At 41.6% G+C, this 27,229-nt stretch overlaps 1 protein-coding gene across 8 annotated transcripts in view; it reads right to left on the reverse strand.

The window, feature by feature from the left end:
* Window positions 1-27,229, reverse strand: part of HIPK3 (homeodomain interacting protein kinase 3) — a 108,094-nt gene that overhangs the window by 62,440 nt on the left and 18,425 nt on the right. Inside the window, exon 2 of one of the 8 annotated variants that reach the window (XM_044425832.1) lies at window positions 10,423-10,511. The gene's annotated coding sequence lies outside the window, so the exon portion shown is untranslated. Of the gene's footprint in view, window positions 1-7,757; window positions 8,055-8,081; window positions 8,663-8,704; window positions 9,248-9,368; window positions 9,828-10,422; window positions 10,512-27,229 lie in introns of those variants that run through there. The other 7 variants (XM_044425835.1, XM_044425828.1, XM_044425830.1 and 4 more) reach the window with 7 other exon arrangements.

The raw sequence follows: 27,229 nt of genomic DNA on the forward strand, positions 1-27,229 counted from the left end.
ACAACATTTTCAACCTGTTTGTATACAAACAAGTTGAAAATGGCAATTAATACTTTTAGCCAAATTAGTTACCTATCAGCCATCTTCAGAAATAGCAGTTTCTTAGTATCAATTGTGAAAAAAATCCTCATTATTTTCAATAATAAAGTCACTTAAAAATAGAAAAATAATTTTGAGCTGTAAAAATATATTCAGGAAAACAACCTATTTTTTCAACTTAATAAGTTTATTTTTTGCAAAGTTGCTCAGACCAAAAGGCTTGTTATCAGAAAAAAACCTTTTTAACAGATGAATAAGAAAAAAAACAGGATTTTCTGGAGGCATGTTCCAGTCTGGGCCTGTTATACCAGCCTCCATTTTTGCTGCAGGGAAAGCAGTTCAAGGCATGCAAAGTTGATAAATTCCAAGTAATGTATGCTGGAGAACATGACATTACACACTTGCATACACAAAAATGCCTGTTGCACCATGCAAAGCAACAAACGGAAGTTATTCATGCAAACAACTCTGCCTTTAAGTAGGGTTAAAACTGACTGTTCTAAGACTTAATTTGCCAACAATCACACAAGAATTGGGGTGCCTCTGCTACTATGTTAATGCATTACCACAAAATGCAACATTATGCCAATGCTGCCAGTAGATAAACACACTTCCAGAAGCAATTCAGTGCAGACATATAACCTTTCCTTGAGTTTAAGCAACTACTGCCACATTGTTCTTTACTAAAGACTTTTCACCCACTTCTCTCACAGAAACTTAGTTGAAATATTTCACAACTGTTCTTAGGCTTGCATCTCTGGCATGCAACTGAACATCTGAGCAACTGAGAACACATTTCTCTATTTTCCCAAGTTTTTCTTGCCCAAAGGCACACATTAAGTAGATTAAATCATCAGAACAAACTGTTACTAGTAGGAAGGCATTTTAAAGTGCCTCAGAAGATGGAGAGGCTCATCAAGGGGATCAGTTAAGGCAGCACCACAGAGCCAAGCTATAATCCTACATAAACTGCAGCATGATGTAAAAGCACTACTTAACACACTTGGTGTTCACAACTGACATTTGATGCCATGTCAAATACACAGACCTGCCCATTTTCAACAGCAAAGCACTGGTAATGTCATTAAGCAGCAATTCAAAAAGAGTAAGCCTACTAGCTGCTCATCGAGTCAATGTGGGAAGGAAGAGACACGAAGAACATATTACCAGTCCTTGCCCCAACACTGGCCTTCAACTGTTTTGATGTCACAGTCCGGGGTGGGGGCAGGAGCTTCCCCACTGAAAATAACTATGTATTCATAGGACTAATATTTACCAATGGACATGGTCCAATGTGATGAAATATGCAGTAAAATTTATTTAGTCATTTCCATTATGATGAGGAAGCAATCCAACATATTTCATTTGGATGAAAATGACTGTACAGAACCATGAACTCTGACACTTTTAAAAGAGCTGCAAATTCAAAATAAAGAAATTGCTTGTATGGCTGGTACTTGCACTATTAAGATTCTCAAAACTCAGTCTGCAGAATGCTTATAATTCAAATGCATTCCAGTATCAAGTTCTCTTATCACTGCTGTATTATGATAAATGCTGATAGAGAAGACAAGTTACACAACAAACAAACATTTCCACTGGAACAGCCAAGAATGTGTGCAGCTGGTTTGTTTCATTGTAGACTTTAGATACTCTAAATTCATTCTAAAACAAATTATAAGTCATGAATCACAGAAGATCAAAAACTTTTAAAAAAAGCAAATCCCCCCCTCCCAAATTATACAGAAATGCAGTGTGTGTATCAAAGCTAAACAAGCCAAGGGTGTGATGCTGAGGCACAACCAGTTACTGTTATTTTAAGTCCCGTCAACCAGAAAATATTACTTCGGAAATAATAGCACTATTTGACTAGGCTAAGACGATAATTAGAGAATGACATAATTATTTCTTAATGTAAAGAGAAAAAGAACACAAAATGACAAAACAGGAAGCTATGGTTTATTAGAAATAAAGGCTAACAAAGGCTTCTAAAAGGGCCTATTGCCCCATCACCTCCATGAAACTGGGTAGGAAATATATGCCAAGGGAAATAATTGATCATTTTTCTCCTTTTCATTCCCTTTATGTTTCACAAATGATAACACTTGGTACACATTGGTGGGCAAACCAGCAGGCTAGTAATACCTGCAGACTTGGTGAAGAAGCTGCGAACTCCTGGATTTTATAGGGATGGGTATATCAGGGATATTTTGAGATTCTTGGTCAGCAACTGTATTTCTTGGGAGGGGATGATCTTTGTGCATATAGCCTACAGCAAGAATGATCAGAATGGTCCCTGTATAAATGTAATAATAATTATGTCCTAGAGCTGAGAGTTTGAGCTGAAAACAACTGGAAGGGAAAGAATTTAGCAGCTTTTCCCACATACTCTTCTTCCAGTGATACAGTCTTAACACTATAGAGACTATCATGCCACTCCACTGTTCTACCCAATTGTGAATGGAAAATTACTAATCTCTCTGGAAGAGCCTCTTCTGAAGAAGCCAGGGTGGGATCCAGAGTACCCTAACACTTTTAGGTGAGTTGCCAATCTTGCATTTTCAGGCAACATGATTCAATTAGCAGTTACTAGTCAACTTTAGGCATTACTGGATAATACTGATAATCTGGTCAAATTTCAGTTAGGTTTTGCTGGCTTGGTCTACAAAAAAGGCAGTGCTACTTTGGGCTTTCACTTCCAAATTATGGTAAATGCAAGTTCCTTTCCATTCAGCAACAGCTACGCCTCATCTTTAGTACTGCATCCAGTTCTGGGCACAACAGTTTAAGAAAGATGCAAATAAACTGTAAAAAGGTCAGAGAAGAGCAACAAAAATGATTGGGAGACTGGAACTAAAGCCCTATGAGGGCAAAGTGAAACACCTTGTTTAGCCTTAAGAAAAGAAGACTAAGGGAATATGTGATAGCACTTTTCAAGAACTTGAGATCCTGGTCCTCTGTGTGATGAATTTTCACCTCAGTCATACTAGAGTGCAGGACACAGAGTAACAGGCTCAAGTTACAAGAAGCCAGATTGCAGCTGAACATCAGAATAGCCTCCTGAATGTTAAAGCAATATGACAATGGAACCAATTACCTCAGGAGATCATAGGTTCTCCTATACCAAAGGTCTTTAAGTTGCAGCTGGGTAGCCATCTGTTAGGAATGCTTTGACCTGGGAGAGAACCACTGGCCCCTTCCAATTCTAATATTCTGTAACACTCAGCTCTACCTCTCATTTTCCCATATGCAGGTAAGGCAGTGATTATCCTGAACTAGTACTTGAACTCAGTACTGGGCTAAAACAGGATCAATTCAATCCAAATAAAATGAGGGTCTGTAAGTAGGTGGTTCATCTGTCTTAAAAAGTGGCATTAGGTCTGCTCTATACAGAAATACACTCCAGCTGAATGAGAAAATACATATTCTGAGAGTGTTTATAGATCCAGCACTGCCACTTGAAGCTTCATGCTGCCTTTTATCATGTTTAGCTGATATACCAACTATCTGGAGAGAAACAGCCTAGCTACATGCATTGGTAGCCTCAACTAGATTACTGCAATGTGTTACAAGCAAGACTATCCTGGGGATGATCCAAAAATGTCAGTACAGAACAAAGCAGCAAGTTGTTCACTGTGACTGGCCATTTCAAACATGTTATTGCAGTGCTTCATCAACTGTAGCGGTTCCTAGTCAGTTTTTGAGCTCAATTCAAAGTGCTAATGCTGACCTTTTAAGCAATAATACATCAATTTTATGATCCCTAGCATCTAGAGAGCTAGAACAACATTTGGATTCCTAGAAAAGTTGAGGGAGATCGAGAAGAGAGAAGACTGGGCTTCCCAAGATACAACAAATTCCTCCTCCTCACCTGAAGCATCTCAAATAGTGGAAATCAGCTGTCTCACTGATTTGCAGGGTGAGAAGGGCATGAAGATCAACTCAGCACTCCTCCTACACTGACTAGAGGGCCTGTAATTTTACAAGTTGCTTAAAGTCATCCCCACGGGATTGCACCCTCAATGACTTAAGGCCCCTCTATATGAAGGAAGACCTTTTCTAATAAATTCCTGCCCAATCTTTAGAATCTATTCTCTAGGTACCACCACTTGCAATAGTGTGATGAATGGCTACCAAGGACAGAACCTTCTCTGTAGCAGCTCCATGTCTGTAGAATGCCTTTTTAGGGAAATTCAAGAAATATGTTTCTATTTGCATTGTTTATCATTTTTATTGTTCTTTTACTGTTGGGGGCGTGTTAGAAAGAAATCAAACTAATGACATCTGTCAGTTGGGTAAAAATGTAAATATACTACCAGCAGTATTTCTCAAACATTCTGAACATTTAGTCTTCAAGTATGTAATACTGCTTGCATTCTTCATGATCAGACAAAGTGTCAACCCTTCATTTCGCAATTATTCCTAAATCTAAGCAGATATATATCCTAAGCATATAAATATCATAACAGAGTCTCTGAGCAGGTTCTAATGCAGTGTGAAGCAGTGATTAAAGTGTTGGACTGGGATTCAAGAAATCCAAGTTGTAGTTTCCACATAGCCATAAAGCTCACTGGGTGACTTTGGGCCATTTACGGTCTCCCAGCTTAATCTGCTTCATAAGGTTGCTGTTGCGAGGATAACATGGAGAAGAGAACCATGTATGCTGCCCTGAGTTCCTTACAAGAGGAAGAACAGTGAAATATAAATGTCATGTAGCAATAATGTTGAAAGCTGTAGAACATTTTTTGGCCAAACATACAACAGGATTGCACCATCATCTGGAGTTATTCACATATTATTCTGCCTAGAGACTGACGTTTGGGAAGGCAGACAACTTCTCCTAAGGTGCTACTTTAAGCAGTCATTAAAAACTAATCACACAACTGAAAATATCTTACTACCAAAAGGGTAAATTAGCACAACAGTTTAAAACTGAGGTAGCCTCTAAGCCACACCAGGCTTAAATTCAACTTAAGCCCCTGCTGTGCTGGGCACAGCAAGGGTCCTGAGGTACCTCCTCCCATCTCTCTCCAACTCAGTTCTCCCGTCAGTCCCCAGTGAGCAATGCAGAATTATTATGGAGAGCAAAGAGGGTGACAGTTGCCTAAAAATGTCCAAGCTGCACTTGGGGGCAACTATCAGAGGTTCCTTGCTGATGATCCCAGTGGTAAGGAGCTGCTCAACCCCCCACCCCCCGCCACCAGAACAAGCAACAACAGAGGCAAACTTCATTCAGCTCAGCCTCCTCTCAAGTTCAAGCCAAATGTAATCCTCACCCCAACTGAAATCACAGCTCAGAGGTGGGGAAGAAGCACACTGTGCTCAGCTTCCTCTAAGCAGGCCAAATATGCCACTGATATCTGCCACACACAAGTCCCTCCAGCCACCAGTGGTTTGTGCAGATAGATCCCAACAATGCTATCCAGCCCAACCCGCCATGGCAGCTGCCATGCTAAGCAAACAAAGTGCAAGGTATCTTGTATTCTACCGCAGTGGAACACAATGCAGTCAATTCTTCCAATGCTTATGGCAATGGCCATCAGTGTAGTCACTGATGTGCATACTCTCCTGAGCATCTGTGTTCAGGAGAACACCCCCCCCCCCAACCCCAATGTCAGCCACCATCATGGCAGGGTAGTTGCAGCAGTGGGCACGGGATGCATTTGATGAGGCCTCCTCCAGGAGAGAGCCAGCAGAGTATGCTGCCACCACAGACCAACTCCACATGCCCTAAGAGGGCTTAGGCATGCAGCATGCAGCAGTGGGGAAGCAAATAAGAGCTGTCTGAAGTGCTACCTGGGCAATTTGGCCAGCAGCCATTGGACCCACTTGCCCAGAGTGCCAAGTGGCTCTTTCCACTTGCTCTTTCCAAGCAGCTCTGTAGGCTTCAAGGCTCCATGTAGGTGTGTTATGTCATCAGAGCTTGGATGGCACAGCAAGCCCAGCATGGCCATAAAATCCTTCAACAGGCCATGGCTTTCTAGGGAGGTTGTGTCACCCTACTTGGGATGAGTGCAAGTTTGGACAACATACTAAACTACTGGTTTTGAAGCCACACTTTGAAGTCCCATTGAACCCAGCATAAAGCATAATAAAAAGGTTTGACTAAAATACTGAGTTCATACCATATAATGAAGTCTGCCTCAAAAAACTAACTTGAGAAAAAGTATCTAGTGAATGATTATCATTAAAGAACAGGATTTACATTAGTGTTTGCTATGCAGTAAACAATCACTATTAAGTTAAATAGTTTATTACCTACCTTTCTTCACATCTAGGCCAATGTATACACAAATATAATATTTGTATTAAAATTCCAACCAGGATTCCTACCAGAAAGAATTCTTGCTTTCTCTAGCTTTTAAACAACCCCTATTGCCTTTATGTATACTCTTAGCATATAAAATTATTATTATACACTAAAGTTCTAGACGCCCCAATGCTTACTTTAAAAACAATTCATTATACAATGAAGAGTACTGTGGCACCTTACAGACTAAAAAAAATATGGCATACGTTTTCATGAACTAGAATCCCCTTATGCCATATTTTATTGTTTTATTGACTTTTTTTTGAGTATTGGTTTAATCTTGTAAGCTGTCCTGAGACGCGATAGTGAAGGACGGCATATAAATGTTTTAAATAAATAAATAAATATGCCATAACAAATTTATTAGTCTTTAAGATGCAAATAAAAATAAAAATGAAAAATAAATAATTTCAGCTGCAATTCTATACCTCTTCACCTATCACTATGTTTCATTGAACTCAATGGGAGTTACCTCTGAGCACAGATACAGGATGGTAATGTTAGTGACCCAAAATCCAACAGTAAATGCTAGATTACAGTTTATATAGACTAAGCACATGTATTTACTCATAACAAATGTCAAATAGCTTGTGTATGTGTGACTAATGTATTTTTCTCAACAGATTCATCACCTTTTAAAAGAACCTGGCTCATACCTCATTCCTGTACAGCAGCAACCTAGCTATGTGCTTCTTAATCTATCTGCTTAATGACATGTTTATTAAAATTAGGTGCTTTAATAATTCCACAGTGTTAACATCACAGTTTTTCCTGTGGCATTATTCATTTGTGAATCATTTCTAAAAAGTCCAACTTCTAAAAATTATCAAGACATTACTCCCTGACATGCACATGAGAGTCATATTCACACACACACACAAATACTTTATTGCTAGGGAACTGTAGTTTCAGAAAACATTCAAGTTAAAATAGCCTTCTAAGTAGAGTTTATCTCCACAAAAATAACATTTCAATAGCTCACTTAAATCATAGAATAAATCAACAACTCTCAATAAAACCTATAAAAATGGACATCCAAGATTTAAAAAAACTTCAGGAACAAAGAGTCAATGCTTTAGAGTATGCTTTATATAGTACTTAGTGCATAGTCATGGCCTAATATAAGTGCATTTACAAAATTAGCTACATGCATATCCAAGTATCTGGTTTCACAAGGCGTATGAGAATAAGACACCAACATCTCTGGCCAAGAGAACTCAACATTTAGCCTATAAAACATGCATAAAATGCCTGTCCGAACTTAAAAGGCTATATGGGGGAAATTTAAATATCTCAGTATATTTGCCTTCTTGAAAAGAACATTACAGGTCACTTGTTATAAGGACAAGTATTCCTCAATAATGCTGCTATAAACTCTGAATCGAGAAACAAGTTGTACCATACTTACCTGAGTTATTGAAAATAAAAGCAAAATCGTAGAAGGCAGCATACTTTTGACTTTACAAAGTTCATGTCCAAATATCTAAGTTTCTTATCAAGAAAACAACAAAAACCAAGATGCCAGATAGTGAAACATTAGTATTTCACAGCAGCTCTTCTCATACTGAACAAAACATACCACAACATGGAAGAAAAAGGCTAAAACCGAAGCACCAGCATTTTCCTTTAGAGAATCCAAATCAAGGACTAAGCTATTATTGTTAAATTCAACATTAACTTCCAGCCCTTTAGTTTTGAATTGCTGCCAGTATCAAGTGATCAGGCGACGTACCATTTTAAGTTAGCGTTCTCCCCCTGACATGGAAACAGACATTACTTTCCCCAGACTACAGTTGCAAATTACCTCCGAGTCCCAAAGGGAAGCAATAATCCCCTGTAACAAGAGTAGTCGGCGACCACGCCTTCCCGCTGCCCTAGCAAGCTGCAAGCCGAGCAGTCGTGTCACATTTCTTCTTTCATACGCAGGGATCCTAAAGGTTAGTTTTACACAAGCCGAACAGGCTCATTTAGCAAAAGCGCAAGGGGGAGGGGAGAGAAACAGACGGACAGACGCACACACAAACTGCAGATTTCTGGTTGCTAGAGGAAAAAGAGCGGCACACAAAGCGAGAATAGAAGCAATACGTGAAATGGGGCTGAACTATTTATATACTAATCGGTTTGCTCGCAGGTTTGACGGCGGCAGGAAGGCTCGCTATCTACGTAATTCAACTTTTTAAATGGATACAGTGACAGAGGGGAAATGGTCGAAAATGAAGTTCATCCTAGCCATAGAAATAACAGACCATAAAGGTGTTGATTATATTAGATGGAGAGAGAAAATGTGTTAGAGTTAAGACCAAGATCTAACAAAGGCTGATTTCTAGGAAGAAACGCATCAGAGCTCAAGCCTACCTTGAAAATCATGTCATGCCCTCTTACCTCGCAACTTCTCTTCCTAGTCCCGAAGGGACGGAGATTGGCTGTAGCTATTCAACGTAGAATTTTAAAAGTACTCTGCACATGCTCGCAAATAGTCTATGATCTCACACGGCTCACATCTTGGAATCAACATGAGGATCCTGCCCGTAACCCCAGTGACGATTAGGACCTGGGAAAGGCTGCAATCTCATGCACACTTCTTTACAAGTAAGTCCCGTAAGGGATTTACTTCAGAGTAAATATGCCTACGGTCAGGTTCTCCCGTCCGCTTCTGGAAAAACAAACAAAACCCTATTCCCAGAAAGGCGCCAGCTGACGACAGACGGTCACACACCCTGCTCTACTGCACTTCCCAGCCCTCTACGAAAGATTTTCCTTTCAGTTCCTCGTCGAAGGAAAGCGGGAAAGAAATAACATCCGCTGGAGGGGCCGTAGAGTTTGGAGCTGGAGAAGCCTTAAGCAAAAACAAAAAAACCCCGTTGGGCTCTTTCAGCCCCTGAATTTTGCTCCCAACAACTCCCAAAACACGGGTGGGGGAGGCGGGCCGGAGTCGCCGTGCCCGCACCTCAGGAGGCAAGAGGAAAGGCGAGGAGGGTCGGTCATTCCGTTCGTCCCGCTCTTCCTCCCAGTCTCTCACCTTCACAGATCGGGCAGCGCTACGGTCCCCGCCGCCTTCGCCGCCGCAGCCCTCGGCATATCCAGAGAGCTACTACAAGGAGGCGCTTCCTAGGCCGGGCTCAGCCTCTGGGTGCTGTTGCTTCTGGTGCTGCTGCCGCCGCTTCCTCGGCCGCTGCCATCTTGTCCTGGCGGCTGAGAGGATCGCGCCCCAGCTCAGCCCGCTCAGCTCCCCGGGCCTCCGCCTCATCTTCCCGGGGAGGGACCCAGCCTGCCGCCGCCGCCGCCGCTCTTGCCGCCACTTCCTTCGCCGCCGCCCACTTCGGCGGCTGTTCCCGCTTCTCTGGTGGCGGGGCCTGGAGCAGCGAGCGCAGCTGCCTCCGTCGTAGTCCTGCCGCCGCCCACCTCACTCCGGTGGCTGTGAAGAAGCCTCAGCCCCGCTCCGACATGTCCCCGTTCCGCTTCCAGCCTGAGGGGCCCTCCTGACGAGGAGAGGAGAGCCTACCAGCCCTCTTCCGCAGCTGCAGCGCCCTCGGCTGGTTCCTGCCTGCCTCCTGGCTGAAATTGGAGCGCTAAACCCGCCTCCTTCTCCTCTGATCTGTTCTGTCTCCCGTCTCACTTGTATGGCCCAGCTTGGCGCTCTCACTTCCAGAACACCATCGCTCCAGGCAAAAATGAATGCCAAACTGGGTAAAAGGAGCGACAGACAGAGAGAGGGCTGTTCTTGTCAGAGCACTGGGCCTTTTCAGAGAGGACAAGCAAGTCCTGCTAAGTAAGAGGGCCTTGCTTCCATATAAGTGTACCTAGCATTGCAGCCAGAGGCAATGCCACTTTCAAAAGCATATTCTAGCCGAACTAGGATTCTAGGTCTGTAACGCAAACTCAGAGCCTACAGTGGCCAGAACATGCATCTGCAAATGGTTCTGTTGGGCATCAGGGACGCGTGACACACTTGTGGCTGAAAGCAGTAACCCCATAACTGGTTGTAGGAATTGCCACATCCAATAGTACCAAAACGGAAGCTAAAGCTCTGTTCAGTTATTCTGTTAGCTTACAAACCAAAAAAGCTATCTTACCTTCTGTGCCTTTCACAGAATAAGCAAAGATAAGCCTGTGAGCAGATGTATATGTCCCTCTTCATCCATTTTGAGTCTATGCGCTGCTCCTGTAAAAGTTAATAGCACAAGGTTTACATTAATTACTGTGTATATTCTTGAGCTAGTCCCAGGCATTTGTGTGCTATAAACGAGAATTAGATGCTCCATTGCTCATGGTGCATTCATCCTTCCACTCTGGAATTTATGTTCAATCTCACTTGCTTTCTTCAACAGCTGGTCCAGTCAGCTTCTATACAGTCAATGGAAAAGGTAGCAAAATGTCTTGGGTCATCTCTGTCTGGATCCCATGCTACCTACTCCCATTCCCTTCCACATCCCTCAGAGATCTACACCTTTTCAATCTTCTTTTCCAGACAAACTTCTATGCCCTCAACCAGTGCTAGCCCAATATATGGTAAATATTTCATGCCACTCTTCCTCTCCCTCTGGTTATGTTCCCAAGGCAATTTTCAAAAGCATAAAATCAAGGAAATGAAACTGCAAAAAAGTACACAAAGCTGAAAGTCCCAAAATCAGAAAAACAGACAAAACAGCAATATTGAGACTACATCTTTGCTCCATATAATAAAAGCCTTTGCCAAAGACAAAAAGGTTAAATAGGTCCAACAGAAACCTCTCTAGCAGGAACATCCCACAACTGCCTGAAGCAGAAGGAAATGGCTCTCTCCATACCCCCAAGGTGCCACCCAAAGCAAATTGCTTCAAGCTGTGTCATGGCAAGGCTGGCCTTGCCTACAACAGCTTCTTGACAGGCTAAATTTCAGCAGGAATAGAGGGTGTGATGGGTGTGATGAATGAGAACTTCAACAGTGATGTTAAAGGTATTTTATAAAGGTGCAATCCTATGCATGTTTATACAGAGAATGCAGTACAATTCCCAGCACTGAGAGTTATAGGACTTTTTCTGTCTAAACATACATAGGACTGTGGCCTAAACAGCTTACTAGAAAAATTGGTGATAGGCTTCACTATTCCTTGAGTTTCCTTCCCTCTTAGCCAGCTGTTTGCCATTCCAGACAAAAGTTCTACCTAAGGGGTGGAATCTTTCTCTATATAACAAAGGCCTTTTGCACATGAAAGCTGCTAAAATAGGAAGCATGCAGAAATAGTATCAGGAGTAGTCTCTCCTGTGTCCTAGTTTTCAACAGTTTCTACTTATACAAGCTGAGGTCTGTGATTTTTTGGAGAAATCCCTGTTTTGGACCCTTTCTACTTAACTAACTACTTAACTAACTACACTCCTTGCATAGCCCTCTCACTTTAATCATTTTATTTTTATTTATTTATTATTTTTTCGATTTATATCCTGCCTTTTTCCTACAAAGGCTTCAAGGCAGCTTACATCTCCTTCTCCATCTTATCCCCACAACAACAACCCTGTGAGGTAGGTTGGGCTGAGAGTCTGTGACTGGCCCAAAGTCACCCAGTTGGCTCCATGGCTGAGTGGGGACTAGAACCCAGATCGTCTGAGTCCCAGTCCCATGCTCTTAACCACTATACCACACTGGCTCTCCAATATGTAAGGATATTTTATGCAATATCCTTACATTCTGAAGCCTTGTTCACATGATATTTCTTGCTTTCTGCTCTGATGTGAATGACTGTGTCATAATTCCTGAAAGCACTAGACTTTCTGAGAAATTGGATGGCTTTTCTCTCACTATAGCAATGTCAATAGCTGCAGCCTTTTAAACAAATCTGAGGATCATTGATTTCAGAAAATTATTAGCCTTCGTCATCACTTATTACTATTACTATTATTTCTATACAGCTTCTCATTTGCATAAATATTATAGGCTTACAAAGTAATACAAAAAACACAATAGTCATTCAAAGACAGGTCATGTTGGGAGGGGGGGGGGGAGTAAAAAATACACCTTTAAAATAAATGCCTGAAACATACCAGCATGGAGACCTGCAGTATCACTCCATAGAATGAGCACCACCATAGAGAAGTGAGTGGATACTATCCATTTACTTTTCTGCATCTTTTCAATACATCATTATGTATTGAAAAGAAGAGCCTCTGATCTGCATTAACTCTAACAACTAATACACAGGACTCACCAAAAGCCTTCTGCCAATACCTGGAGACAATTTGCTGTTCTTCCTGTCTACTTATAAATAGCAGCCACAGTATACTTTCCAGAAGAGGAGAGTGAGGTAGCTGACAGACGCAGAGAAAAGAGAAAGAGGAAAGAATATGTGTACATGTGTGCATGCATGTGCGTGCAAAGAGAGAACATGCATGCACATAGGCAAAGCTAAGTTTTGCTATCTACAGCATTCTCTTAAACAGCATGGGGTTCTACTTTAAAGGGTCTTTTAGGAAGCTCCTTGCTGTTTAAAGCAAGGAGATGAAAAGTTGTCTTGCTCTGATAAAACAAGGTTACACTTTTCTGGAACCAAGCTGAGGAACCTAAAGCCACATTTGTTATTGTACTGTGTACACCCTGTGCAGTATAGCGCTTCCCACTGGTACATTGCATCAACCTGTTTTTATTACCCATAAACCACTTCCTACCACTACCACCTCTTCTTCCAAAGCATGTATGCAGTTTCACTCAATGAGCCTTGTTCCTGCCAAGTTGTTGCCCAATAGGAATTTATATAAGTCTGCAGTCCAGTAAACAATTCAACCATTTAAAAAAAATTCATATAGCATTAAACATTTCTGAAAGTAGCTCTTTAGAAAATCCTTTAAAGGCTTCTTTGTTATTCCTGTTCAGTTAAAACATAGCCTACTGTAACTAGTTTGCCAAATGATTATGACCTCTTATTTTCTAAAGAAAGCTAATGAGTAACCATGTGCATGTGTGTACATTTATGGGCTGGCAGGAAGCTTGGAAAATGTCCACCAAGTCAGAAAATAGCTCCTGAGGTGTTTTTTCATCCATTAGAAATGAAAACAACAACCCACTGAAAGCCATTTATGCTTCTTTGTTTTTGAAACAAGAATTATGGAATGAACACACAGCTTCCAACTGTAGCATTTACTGGGCTTGGCTTACAAGAAAAGTCAAGGCCCCTGAATTAACATTTTTAAAAACTGGTATAACAAGTTTCTTTTCAGGCATGCGAACAACCTAAGTAGTTGGATGTGATATCACCCCCAGCCTATCCTCAGTGCTTAAGCTGTTGTCATCCTATCCACTTTTGGAAAATGTTTAGGATTTACAAATACCATTGTCACCTATCCCTACTTTGACTAGATAATACAGAAAAACTTGTACTAGATAATGCAGAAAACTTGTATATCATTCCCAAGATGGAACTAGGTTATGAACTTGCTGTAAACCCCCTGGACAGAAACAAGGCTTACAGAGTATTACATCAGGATGTATATATGCCAACCGCTACTGTGGCAGAAGAGCCAGGACATGTTATTGCCAGCATCTATGATACATCTTTTAATACAACAACTGTAGTCCCCTCAAGGTCTTTTGGAAGTAGATCCAAAGTTCCTCACACTGCAGTTTTCAAGGGGATTTCTAACTTAGTCCAGCTGAGTTATTTTTCCATGCAACAGGGCTGAGAAGATTTTATTCTTTTCTTAAAAATACAAACCAAAACAAAACACAGATACACACAGTATAACTAAGATAAGTGCTGTAAGAGGGCATGAGACTGGTTACCTACCAGCCAAGGTGATTTAGATTAAGTTATATAAAGGTCCAGCACTGTATCTGTTTAGGCATTTCTTATTTCATTACAGGCAATGACCACAGTGCAAGAGCAATAATGTATCAATATCTATCACCCATGCAAGATGTACCAATCACATGGACTGTACAAAACAGTTACGCCATTTTAAAATTTATTTTCCACTACCATGGTGGGATGGAAACAAAAATTATAAAACTGAAGATTTTGTACTTCAGGCACATCATGCAAAGGCAAGACTCACTAGAGAAGGCAATTAGACTAGGGAAAGTTAAAGGCAGAAAAAGAGGACAATCAGCTACGAGGTGGATTGATTCCTTAAAGGAAGCCACAGCCTTGAGCTTACAAGAGGGTTGTGAAGGACAGGATATTTTGGAGGGCATTAATTCACAGGGTCACCATAAGTTGGCGATGACTTGAATGCAAAAAATGTCAACAAAATAGAAAGGGTTCTTCCCACACTTGTGATGGGCAGAGAGTTGTGGGGTACAAGAGGGCATGTATTAATTAGTTTCATCCATTTTCTTATGCTAACCCTATGGGAAAATCTAGAGTTAAAATCTATAAGAAAATGTTAATGTGGTAGACTTGGAAGGGTAAAATAATTATTTTACCTTATGTGTACTAATGATTTTTTGTTTTGATTTGCTATTTTCTGCTCTGTGTGCCAAATACCATTTGCCTGTTTTGACAGAATTCTGGTACTTGCAGTTACAACACTGGTTAGAATTGAAGTGTGGCACCAATGCTTTTACAGTATCACAATCACCTTCATTACTGGAATTGCTTAATAAGTTGATCAAACATATTGATCCATGATCCAGGTTTGTAAATACTCAGTCTCAGTGAGTAAATAAGGTACACAAGGTAATAAGCAGGAACGAAATAGGGAACTGAAGTGCCCTATTTTACCCAAGGGATAACTTCTGATTTGTACCAGAAGTACCAGTAGATCTTAGATGATGTCTTCTTCAGCAAAAACTCTCATTCTGTGTCCAGTGGATGCCATTAATCTCTTTAATAAGGGTTTGTCTAAGCTGGCTAATTGCTGAGGGTGTAGTACTGACAGTGCTGGCTTAGCCATATGTTGGGCAGTGACCAGTAGTTGCCTTTTTTGGGAGGAGGATTTCATGTATAGTTGGTCTGCCTTTTTTGAAGAGTATATATAACTGTTTGTATCATTAGCTATATTTTCATATATGTGCATATACATTTACATATAGGTATTTAATTTATTGAAACTTATTCAAATGCATGTAAAACAAGTGATTAAATTTATGTTTCACGTTTTCATTTTTTCTTGTTATGGTTTTGTTTTGTTATGAAAAGTTGAGTGTACCTGTGAATGCCTGGCAGAATGCAATAGGTCCTTCAGGTTCTGTAAGCCATGGTGGGATATTAGAAAGTAACTATTTAGTTTGTGCTACCTGTCTACAAAATATGTATATCTGTTTGGGAGTAAGCCACACCAAACATGATTTTATTTATTAGAGTAATATATCACCCAATTGACAAATGACTTTGCAGCTATTTACAGTCATACAGGATTGATGGAACATGCTTCCAAATAAACATTGAAAGGATATAAGCTTCATACTATTAGCTTTATGCTAATCAGAAGAACAGCAAACTTTTAGAATTCAGCAAAATCCTGCCTGCTATTCTGGAGGCTTGAAAAGTTTAAGCACGTGGGACTTCACCAAGCCCATGAAAGAAGGGGGAGGTGAGGAAGGAACAAATGAACGGTTACCAGCACATGAAAAGAATCCTCCACCTGTTCTTTTAGGATCCAGTTGCCATATCATATTACTATCTACAAATTCTTAGATACAGGGCTTTCATAGAATAAAAATCAAAATGCAAAAAAAGAACAGCAACCTGTTAGACTGCCTGCCTTGTAATGTTTTTATAGACTGTTCTGCAGGGAGATGGGGTAGCATACGTACCTCATAATTTCCCCATACTATTTGCTCTTTAAACGCTTTCCATATTGACCAATCCATCCTATACCAGTAATCAGCAATTCAGAGGAGGGTGAAGTGGAAAAGATGGACATTATTCTGAACTTTCAGAATAATGTCTTTTCAGCTGGTTATTCATTTATTTATTTTAATTATTATAGGCCCATTATGCATTACTAGGGATTTTAAAAAAATCTCCCCCTTCACACCACTGTTTCTTTACAGAGAGAGAGAGTTATTTCTTTCTAGACTCTTCTGACATTCTTGTGACACATCCCTACTAGAGAGTTAAGAACTTCATTTTTGGATTCTGTTAATGATCTAAATCATGGGTCCTCAAACTATGGCCCGTTGGCCGGATCTGGCCCACCATGGCCATTTATCCGGCCCACCTCAGAGGTTTGGGACTCACTGCGCCCACACCCACCTCAGAGAAAACGATCTCCAAGTAAGCAAGCCACCGCCTCACCGAGTGTGCCCGCCACCGTCTTGTCGTGTACACACCCACCGCCGCCTCCCCATGCACCCACCCACCGCCGCCTCCTCGCACATGCGCCTGCACCGCTGCCACCACCTCACTGGCCTGGGCCCATGAGCACCGCGGCCTCGCCATCCTGCACCCGCCACCGCCTTTCAACTGGCCCCCTTTTGAAAAAGTTTGAGGACCCCTGATCTAAATGGTTATACTAGTTTTCTTACCAAACTATGATTTTTATACTGCACTTTGCAGTTATATCCCACCCATTTTCCTCTCATGATGATGCCAAGCTCCATTTTATCCTCACAACAACCACCCTGTGAGGTGAGTTAGGCCACATATAAATAACTGGCCCAAAGGCACCCACTGGGCTGAATGGGGACTAAATCCGAGATCTCTTAGCTCCCTAGTCCAACACTCTAACCCCCATACCACACTGGCTCTCTTCTAGGGCTTCTGCACAGTAATATACAATATCTTTAATGCTCTTTACTGCCTAACCTTTTTAAATGAATGGGATTTCTTGCTAAGGCAGACTTCACTTTATTGATTGGACTTGGAGGGAGCATTCCTATGGTTCCTAAAGAGTGTCTGAGTGGCCATGGGATATTCCCTGATCTGAGCTCAGAGACAGCACTGTGACCTCAGAGGAGGGAATTAGAGCTCTCACCCTAGTCCCCCTCCTGTCACAGCTGGTGTGGAAAGAACCGCGCCAATTGCTTTCCACGAGAACTTGACCTTGAAGAAGGTGGCATTTAGTGGCTGGGGGGAGGGGGAGACAAGAGCAGCCCAACTACAAATTATCTTGAAATCTTTTCAGTGTCTTTTTCTGCCTCTCTGACATATTCTAGCTAAATGGGCAAAAAGCCTGTCTAAGGAAAAATGCAGCTTGGGAGAACAGGGAAACAAAGATCACCTTCACTGCCCTTCCCATCCGGCACTGGATTCTTGTAAGCTTCTGAACTTGGAGGCTTACAAGGTGCAACGCATAGCAGTGCATCCTAAAAGCACATACCTATGCATGTTTAGACTGGCAAAATTTCTACCGTTTCCAGCATTTCCTAGCCAAAGTAGTATTTCTGCAATTGCTCATTCCACTCTGATGAAAGATTCCAAGAAGATTATTAGGCAACCCTCAAGTAACACATGGCTTGTTTTGGCATTATTTGAGGGTTGTCTAACTCTCAAAAAACTACCACTTGATTTGGCATTACATTGCAAGTGAGGCATCTGTAGGTATTACGTAGAAATTGTGCCTGCTGGCACCCAGCATGATATTCCCTGTAGGTAAATTAAGCCACTGTGGGCTGCCATAATATGTGAATAGGCCCATTGTTTGTTCACATGAGTTTACACAACTTCTTAAAACTATTTTTAATTGCTGGCAGGATATCAACAACCCTATTTATGTAACACTAGACTAGACAAGAGCCCAAAAAGATATGCAGCTCTTCTGCAGAGCAGAGCCCATGCAGCTCTTTGGTGTATACCTGAACTGAAAGCAATGAAGCAGGCAGATGTTACAAACACATGTGGAAAAAATTCATTGCAAGTTTGACTAAACCAATGGTAAATGCACCTTTTTTCTTCAGCTCCATTCCATCCTCTCAGAGTAGTCCAAGTGGAGCTATTCTAAGTGATTCAAAGCTGTGGGAATCATAGCTAGTCCATGGTGTCATATTCGTAAGATGGTTCGAGGGTTAGATCATTCACATCCGCAATGACTTAGGCTCCACAATCATGACTACATCATCAGTGGAGATACCCAGAATGGCATCTGGCTCAGTTTTGTTAGATGATTTTCAATTGCTGGAGCCTGCAGATGTGAACAAGGTACTTGGATGCACATGTCCAGCCAAACACTTTTCTAATCAACCTTCGTCTTTCAGAACATCTTAGCGCTACCAGAGAAGGGCTGAACTGGCTGGTCCAGGAGACTGTAAATGCCTCTTTGAAGGGTCAGTGGACCGTATTCCCTTCCTGAGCAAGGTGGGTGAGAGACCACCTCCAGTAGTTGGCCCCCTCCAGTAATTGGTGGATAAGTCAACACATGAGTAAGTCTGTTTAGGGTGGTAGCCTTAAGTTGGTGGGGGAGGGGGGAGAGAGAGAGAGGTGTTTTTTAACCTTAAATACAACCCTATTCATGTCTACTCAAAAGTAAGCTGCACATCTCTTTTTGTTTTAAGAGATCGGTTAAGCACTGGCTGCTCTTGGGATTATGCAGGTGGAAAAAGAAAGGCAAATCCCTTTCTCTCTGCTTCATGCATAGCAGTTGCTGAGGTTCTGCCTCTCAATTTAGTAACATGATTACAAAAGCATGTAGTAATGTCATCTGCAAATTCACAAGCTGCTATATCATGACCTAGTTATAGTTTATTTTGCCCTTATACGCCAGCACATTTCTATAAAAAACCTTCATCTCAGTGTCCCTACTTTCGCTTCACTTAGAGGGTGAACCTATGCCTGTTTATCAGAAATAGCTACCTAAATTGTGCGTGGTTTCCTTTACCAACTCTGAAGTTAAAGAACACAACAGGGTGGAATAAATGATATCAGATACCCAGAAATGGAAAGGTGAGAAGTACAGTGGTACCTTGGGTCACAAACTTAATTCGTTCCAGGACTCTGGTCGTGACCCAAATTGGTCGTGAGCCAAGTTAAATTTCCCCATGAGGTTCAATGCAAATAAGTTTAATCCGTTCTGTAACCATTTTTTAAATCAGAAAAATGTGAAGCAAAGTGACAGCAACAAAGATCGTGGCCATCCCCCCCCCACCCCAAGCACAAGCGCGGCCATCTCCCCGCCCCCCCAGCACGACCAAGATCGGGCCTGTCATCCCTGCAGGTGCCTGTCAACCTGGTGTGCTGGGGGGTGGGGGGGAGAGACGGGCGTGATCGCAGGCGCCCTGGGGGAGGGAGAGATGGGCGCAAAGGGTGCGCTGGGGGAGGGGAGATGGCCGCGATTGCAGTTCCGTTCATGGAGGGAAGGCATGCCTGATCAGAGGCGTGCTCCTGCCGGAAAGACAGGCGGAATCTCGGCCATCCCCCCCGCGGTTCTGCTTTGCCGCGCACCTCTGATCAGGCACGCCTTCCTGCACGAACAGAACTGCAATCGCAGCCATCTCCCCAATCCGGGGGGGGGGGGGGTTGGCTGCAATCTTGGTCACCACCCAAAGCGGTGTTCACGACCCAAGTCAAAATTTTTCAGAAGTTTTTGTTCGTGACCTGATTTGTTCGTGAACCAAGGCGTTTGTGAGCCGAGGTACCACTGTATGTGCTGGTCAAATGGGCATGGCTTAGGGAGAGTTCAAGGGCTCAGACTTAGAGGCCTGGAGATCCACATTTGGCCCATTGGCAGGGGTTTCTCACCTTCTACATAGTGTCCCTGTGCTTTGCTGTGGAGCTACCTCACTGGTAAGCAGTTTTAGTACTGCATTCAATGCAGCCCAACCTAGGAATGTCTACTCAGAAGTAAGCCTTGCTGTGTTGGCGCTTACTCACAGATAATCATGCAATGGACTGCAGGCTTAATTATATCCTTTGAAGCAATTGCTTAGCAAATACCTTAAAGAAAAACAGTGCTATTATAACAAAATGAATTATATCAGCCTATTCATGTTTATTTGGAGTTAAATATTTTAAAGTACTTGTTGAGTCAGGTTTACCATATGGGATGGTGTTTGCTAGCAATCATGCCTTTCAAATGCAAATACGGTAAATATTATTGGTCAGGAAAACATGGCTGTCAGCAATAGTGTCATTAACTGTTTTGACAAAATAAAATACTCCCACTCTCACTAATGAGAAATTCAGCAGAAAAGGTCAGATCACAAAAACCATAGCTGAGGATTGCTGTTACAGTCCCCAAAAGACTTTTATAACATGTGTGCAATCTCCTGTTAAATAATGGAGGTGAGATAAGGCTACACATGTTATTCAACTAACTCAAAGTTTTATATAGACAAATTCTTTTTGGGGTTTGGCTTGTAGGATGTCATTTATGAGATTAATTTGACGGAGATCAATTAATATCATTCACTGGAGAACTGGCTAGTTTGTTTCTCCCTAAGCCTCTGAGGCCACAATCCTATATGCATTATTTATTTATTTGTTTGGGATATTTCTAAGCTGTCCAATCACACTGAGTCTCTGGATGGCTCACAACACTTAGGAGTAAGTGCCTCTTAACCGCATGTGACTTACTTCTGTGTAGACCTGCATAGGATCATGCTGTAAGCTGCTCACAAACACATTTTAAAACATGAATAAGTGGCATCTCCACAACACAACCCAGTAGTAATGGCTGAGTGGCTAGCACTGGTGTGCATTTTCTGACTGGGGAGAAGTGTTGTATCTTCCAGAAGCCTTTTCAGTCTTCTACTGAGTGACTGGATCCAGCTCAGATCGAGGCCTAAACTAGATTTGACTCTAAAGATAAATTCATCTTTTGCATGTAGACAAAATTAAACATAAATAATAGCTTTGAGTCATGCATCTTAGGCCCCAAGCACCCACTGACAGCAGGCGATGGACTTGGAGTCTTGGATCCTCAGAGCCTCGAGCAGCTGGAATGCCTTCTCTCTCCCACCCTCATTCAATTCCATGGCCTTGAAGCTTGAAAACTGTTGGCGCCAAGGCCAAAGGATCTTTAAACACCATCATGTTCCTGCATTGATATTTTTATTTAAAGTATTTTTATTCTGCTCCTCAGCAAAACAGGCTCACAGAGTGGTTTATGTGCAATCCGTAAAATAAATTAGTTCCTGCCTGCTGGCTTAACTTTGCATAGACAGAACACAAAGAGAAAAGGGGATGAGAAAAAGAAATGGGTGTTGGTGGTGACAGGTAGAAGGTATTTCTGCAGGGTTGATGGAATCCCATTTCCTTCCTTCATATTAGATTGGAATTCAAGGCTAGTGGAACATAGGTACCGAAGACTGGAGCAAGTTTGCAGACTAGAAATTGTGTACAATGTGGTTAATGCCACACGTCCTGCAAACCATATCCTCCTCATCACTGCAAATGAGGAAATGTGTTCAGTTTGTTGCAGAATTACACAATAATCAACAGTTTGCAAGTGGAAGTTAGAGAAGAATGGCAGAAAAAGCAGAGCAATTGTACCTCCAAAAGTGGGAATGTAGTGGGAAAGTGTCCCCAGCTCCACAAGACTATCATCAAATCCCAGTGGTCTCTAATCATGGATATTATGATGCCAGACATAACAAAGACTGTCCTTGCTTCCAAAGAGATCTTCATCTGAAATAATCCTGAGGCTTTTGCCATTTCTTTTTGAGCATTGATGCAGAAGGAGAATTATGATTAGGCAATGGTGTTTCTAGGGTGTTTCACATGTGTGTGTGTGTGGGTGTGTGTTTAATCCAATACTGAACTATGGACCGACAGTGAGAAACAGAAAAGCAGAGATTTGCCCAATCAGTTTGAAAGCCTTTGGCTTCATAATTTTCTGACATTCCAGACAGTGTGCTTAAAACGTTAGGGTGGTTGTAATTTTCTCTGTGCAGCAGAATTTTCCATAACACACTAAAACAACATGAGCTACTACAGAAAGAATGTAACCCTTCCAGACCAAACTATTTTCACTACACAAGTGTGCCACATTTTTAAAAGGGGAAAGAAAAATTAACCACCAAAATAAAGACAACATAACAGAGCTATATATTTATCTCCTATCCTCTTGAACAAATATTTTTAGAATGGTTCTTAGGAGAGGTATTTTGAAACAAAAGGCGGGGCTAAAACGTAGCTAGCTAATTGAGTAAGATATTAATTTTTGCTTAAATATAATGAATCAAGATTCAAACAACCTGTTCTTTACCTGATGGAAGGGACAGGGGTGTTAACATAAGCCCTCTCATATGCTGCAAAAATGCACGAGATGTTCATGGACTCATGTTCCATGTCATGGCCCTGCATCTCGCCTGGTACAAACTCTGATCCTAAAATCAGCAAACATGTTAAGGAGCCTGCAGGTGTACACAGGGAGCTTTTTTACTTGATGGGTAGATCTTGATCCATTCCTGCACAGAGGAGTTGTACAAGCCCAGGGTTCTACCACATACCCACCACATACCACATACCCACCACAGGGCTGTTCAGTCAGGCTTCCCTCATGTTCTCACAGTGTGAAGGGGTTTCAAATGAACCCCCTTCCCAGTCATCATGCATAACACACAAGCTACTAAGGAAATAGTTTTGAATGCACATTGGAACATAGTTGGAAATATGTGCTGTCATCTATGCCACTCCCACTTCTGCAGTTGAGAAACATTTAGAGTGGTTCCACATCTCTTCCAATATGCTTGGCACAAAGGCAGTGTATTACTTGAAGAAATCTTTTTTCTGGCTTTACTATTTGCCTTAAAAGGAGAAATGTACAATTTAACCCCATAGCAGAATCTATTGTTAAATGTTGCAGTAAAGCTTACCACATTTGGAAGCTGCAGTCTTGTTGGGTAGAAGTATTAATTATGGATATCAAATTGTTTAAAAGATGTGGGCTATTAGAAGCATTCTAGCTGTATTTGCAAGATGTATTTGCAACCCCATCATCAAACAGTGGGCTGAAAAATGGTCACTCTCCAAAAATAAGCTCCTCATGATGCTTTCCAGCAACTGTTTTGGTCATTCTACTTTCATACCAGTAATTTTAAACAACTGTATTGATTCTCTTTGTGCTGATGTCTGGCACCGTAGGACTATTTTTGACATTTTTACCAATCTATTTTTCTTCATTGTTCTGTTTGAGAATGCTTAATGCTACAGACAAATATACAGTATTCATTTCTGTGAAGTGGTACATATCTGGAACTACATTGTGTTGTTGCCTTCCTCTGCTTTACAGAGAAAACAAACTAGATGAAAGCCAGGATATATTAAATAAAGATGCAGTCTATGCATGTTTAAACAATAAAAATCCTATATGACCATGCCTGGCTGGTGCACGCAGGAAGTTGTAGGTCTTTCTCCTGTCTAAACATGCATTCTGAGGGTGCAATGCTATGCATGTTTAAGCAGAAAAAGGTGTTATAACACCAAGCATTTCCCAAACAGTTGTGTTGAATTCTAGACATTCACAGTATTGTGCTTTACTGAAAAATCTGTGAGCTCATTGTCTCAAGTGACAAGTGCATCCACTTGCATATTCTTGTCCCGTGTAAGTATCCTGAAAAAAACTTCCCATCAAGGGTACATTCAGTCAAATATATGTATGGTATATGCAATTGCCACATATTGTGAACTGCATGTAGGGTTTGCACACTTCCTTCTCCATGAGTTTGCTGTGGGGGAAATGAGTACCATGCAACAAACAACTGTACAGATATGCAGTGGTGGTGAATGTAAACCAGATTAACAGATTGTGACATGACAAAGACATTTATAGGAACAAGGAATTAAAGAAAACACAAGAAATGGGGCATCTAAGTAATGGCTGATCAAACCTAAGAGGATTTACCCAATTAATCCTGTGGTGAGAAGCCGTTTAGATTGCTCCTGTTTCCCCCCTCCCATTACCTATTACTTACTGTTTGCTCTAGAGAAACAAATACATCTTGGGAGAAGTCAGATTTTAATTAGACATGCTTTATATCCTGTGTAATAACGCTTGCCTTGTTCATTTCATGTGATAAAGGTGTTAAAAAAAGGTTCCTATAGCTAGCCACTGTACAAAACAATTGCCGTATCTTATGTTTTGCTTCCTGTAGAGGTATTATCATTTTTATGCAGTTGCATATGAGAAATGTTTATTGGATCCTGCTTTGCAAAAAGATACTTAGGCTGTATCCAAGAAGCTTCCCCCACCCCACCTGTATTCTAAAGGGAGGCAAAGAAGATAATTGCTTGAGAGATACACACATCTCAAGAGACTTCCCCCCAAAATAAGCAGTAGCAGGTGACCGTGGCATTTAGTTTTGCAGCCTAAGTAAAACAAACCTGCAAAGAGCTTTAAAGAAACAGATTAAGTGTTTTATAAGCTATTGCTTGCCTACACTGGCCAGCTGAAGGCTTTAAATAATTTAATCCCTAGAACAACTGCTAGGCCCAACTGGAATCCTGAAACAAGGCCTGCATTCAATTTGAATCCCAACAGGTGCTGTCTAATAGTGCTTCCTTAATGCTGCCACACTTATGGCTCCAGACTTACGGGCAGTTCACATAGACATGTGTGCAACTATCTTTCCTCAATGGCTCTCAACTAGATGTGTGAACCCATTCAGCCTAAAATAACCGTGTTTGAGATTATTAGCATAGACTCATTCATGCAAAAGGCAGAAGATGAAAGGGAAGTCCAAATACGAAATAGACTGATTCCATAAAGGAAGCCACAGCTTTGATCTTGGGAGAGCTGAATGGAGCTGCCATGCACAGGACATTTTGCAGAGCTTTAATTTATAGGGTCACCATGAGTCGAAGACAAGCTGGTGGCATGTAACAATACTCATGCAGACCAATCATTAATCAATACTTACTTCTGAGCACATGCATTTAGGTTCAAGGTCTGATGGAGCTGGGGTTTGCAAGAACCCCCAAGGGACATTTTTCATTAGTAGGAACAATGATGTCATCTGTCCTCAGCCCTCCCCAGAATTCCCTGTTTCCTGCTAGTGGAGCTGCAATCCTGGCTTCTCTCCCAGCGGCAACACGTTGTTTCCTGCTGTAAAGTCATCTGGGATGGCTTGGATTGGAGCAGACAATTAAGACCTGCTAATTTACAAAAGACCAGCTCCTAGCAGATAAAATTGGTCCTGGCTTGTTGACTTTTGAGGGTGCAGCTATGGGGGCCATCATGATGAGTGCCTGCAGTCACAGAAACAGAGTGAGTCAGAAGGGGTCTCCTGGGCCATCTAATCTGACCTCCAGCCAGCTCCACTCATGACATGCCTCATAATTCACAGCTATTCTGAGAAAGCAGACAATACCTAGAAAGTTAACAGTCTCCCTAGGGATGCGTGACAAATTTGTTAATTTGTTTGTTTTTACCAGAATTTATTTAAGTCACATCTTCTAGCAATAAATGTACACTCAGATGCAAACTGTGTTCTGAAGGCCTTACATTTCCACTCTTACAGTGTGATTTGCCCAGCAAATAAAATGCATCTTTTTATCCTTGCAATATTTTTATTTATTTTACATGTATTTATAGGCCACCTATACTTCCGAGGCCTTCCCATGATTCACTCAGCAAATAAAATTCATCTGATAAATACACATAGTCGAAAAATGTAAGCAAATACTGTCTAGTCAATGAGATAATTGTGTATGTTTTAAACACTTGCATAAATGATGCATAGATTTGGAAAACAAGAAAAAACATGTGAATGTTTGTGCAGGAACAAAAGAAAAGCTCATAATCCACTGAGGACCCAACTGGAATGAGCTTCTCAGACTACCTTAGTTATTTAGAAGACTGGGGTAAACAAAAATACCACAAAAATAACACTAGGCAATTTTGTCTGGGAAAGCTGTTCTATCACTGAGGTTCTACTACCAAACCGCTTTCTTCCAAGTGGCTACCCACCTTACTTCATTCAGGAGGATCAGGTCTCTGAGTGAGATTTGAAGATATATGCATATACATAAGCAGAAAGCAGTCTTTTAGTGATGTGTTCACTAGGTGTTCACTAAAGCAATGGTACGCATGAATCCAGTGTGCATGCCCACACACATGCATATGCGTACAGGGGAGAAACTTGCAGCCCTTCAAATGTTGGGCCTACTGCTCCCATGATCTCTCACTCCCTAGAAAAGCTGAACAGACTAGCTGTTAAATCTTACTTCTACGCTGTAGGGGGGCAATGTTTTCATCCTGCCTAATTTCTTGGGCTACCCTGCTCTGGTTCAGCAATCACTTCTGTTGAGTTAATCAGCAACAGGAACAGGAAAGTTCTACAAATAGCTGTGCGCCCAAGTCAACTTTTGAGGCTCTGGATACGCTGAGCAATATGAGAAACTACTATGAGCTAATTGCTACAAAAGGGCCAAGATGAGAAGTATAGGAAACGGCAAGCAGCCATCCAGAAGAAAGAGTGCCAGACAGAAGTAAGGTCTTAGCCCCAACATTTAGCAATCCCTCTGAATTCACAGTTTCCAGAAGAAACCTGTTTCACAGCAATCCCATTTACTTAAAGAAAACGTGTTTAATTTTCTTTTTAAATAGGGGTAAGACTCATTGGTGGGAACTAAGAGAAGTGTCGGGGTTGTGCTGGTACCTGCAACCTCTATGTTGCCTACCCGTGGACTAATTTTACAACCCTCATATCTCTGAAATCAACATGAAAAAAGAAACTCAACCAGATGTACATACCTGGTGATGGAAACAACTAGCCAGCAGTATTGGGGATGAAATAGTGATTTGGTTTCCATGTCAACACAGGAAATAAGCCAAGGTGGCTTATTTTATCCTTGGGGGCTATGTAGTGCTGGGCACCTGGTTTGCCATGGCTGGTCAAGTCATGCAAACCCAGGTGGGTAAGGGCTGTATGACAGTTAGTCAACCACAGATAACCTCAAAAAACCTCAAATGGTACCCATGGATGCTTAGCATGATACAACAGCCCTCACAATTAAATGACATCACAGTGGTCTGTCATACCGTGTGAGCCAAGTTATTCTGTACTTGTGCTGTTGCTACTTCCATGACCCC

The sequence above is a fragment of the Varanus komodoensis genome, unplaced genomic scaffold, assembly GCF_004798865.1.
Source record: "Varanus komodoensis strain SLA01 unplaced genomic scaffold, ASM479886v1 scaffold16, whole genome shotgun sequence".
Classification (NCBI taxonomy): Eukaryota; Metazoa; Chordata; class Lepidosauria; order Squamata; family Varanidae; genus Varanus; species Varanus komodoensis.